Source organism: Cebus imitator, unplaced genomic scaffold (genome assembly GCF_001604975.1).
Source record: "Cebus imitator isolate Cc_AM_T3 unplaced genomic scaffold, Cebus_imitator-1.0 Scaffold107, whole genome shotgun sequence".
NCBI lineage: Eukaryota > Metazoa > Chordata > Mammalia > Primates > Cebidae > Cebus > Cebus imitator.
This window is the reverse complement of record NW_016107422.1, coordinates 1753578-1754910: the sequence shown is the minus strand read 5'-3', so window position 1 is coordinate 1754910 and position 1333 is coordinate 1753578.

The window sequence follows — 1333 nt, the reverse complement described above, 5'->3', positions numbered from 1 at the left end:
GTGACGGGGAAAGACAGAGGGGAGTGGACACAAGGTCCACCGGGATGTGTCCATGTCTTTCCACCTCCAGACCTGCAGCCTGGATGACACAGCGGAGCTGGGTAGATGGGATGCTCTCATCCCGGACTGAAGCAGGTCCTGGCCCAGAGCGCAGGTACATTGATGCATGGAACCAGGGCCCAGGAGGCAGGACTGGCTGTGACAGGTGCCCACAGGGCAAGCGAGCAAGTCCATGGGAAGGAGCTAAGACGGTGCCCAAAAGTCCAAGGGACAGGGCAGCTCTCACCTCGCTCTCTGGGCTGGCACCCCCATTTTTGCCTTGGAGTGAGCCTGAGTCTCCCCAGGGAGGAGACAGTGCCTGCTGCTGGAGGGCGCTGGGTGGTGACAGGGTGAGCAGGGATTCCAGGCCCCAAGAGGCCACCCCTGTCCACGCAGTTAGAGAACCTTTCAGAGCCAGCCTGTACCCAGTCTGCTGGCTCAGCTGTGCCTGAAAGGATGCTTATACCCTCAGTATTTTCATATAAACATATAAATCTGCCTCCAGCCTCAAGCAAAAACTCAGATGATCATGGAGGTGAGCACATAGCTAAGAGGCTGATTTTTTTTTCTGAAGATATTTTCATTATTTGATAAGGATTTAAACTGATTTTAACTACCTCCCTGGATAGTTCTTTCTAAATGTTTTAATTATAAGGCCTTCCTGGCTTAATACGTTATATGGTGCATAATCAGGTTATATATTTTTTATCCTATCTTAGCCTGAAAAATAAGAAAATGGGATTATAATAATACTGCTGCTGGGGCAATTAAATGCAGCAATCATCGTGTGGAGACAGGCCCCTCTCCTCTCCTCTCAGGCTGGCTGAGCCTGGCTCCCCTTCCCCCCTCACCTCTTCAGGCTCTGGGTACCCGCCATGCCTGGGAAGCCCAGAGCCCAGGGTCCTGCCCTGGTTCCGTGCATCGGTATACCTGTCCTCTGGGCCAGGCACCTGCTCTGCTCTGGGATGAGAGCATCAGCATCCACACAGCTCAGCCGTGGCATCCGGGTTGCAGGCCTGGAGGGGGAAAGAAACGGATGCGTCCCAAGGGTCCCAGCTCCTCATCACAGCACCTGAGGGCCTTCTGTCCACTCCTGTCCATCTTCGCTGTCACTGCCTGCCCTGTGCCTCTTGGCCCCAGTGGTGCCAGCTGCACCTGGACTGTGGAACCCGAGTCCCAGTCCCTTCGTGAGTGATGGTGACTCACTGGGGGACAAGCTTTCCACATAGTGCTCAGCACTGCCCAGAGTGCGGGTCACTTCTCGGGTGATGGTGACCCTTGAGGGACAAGCTTT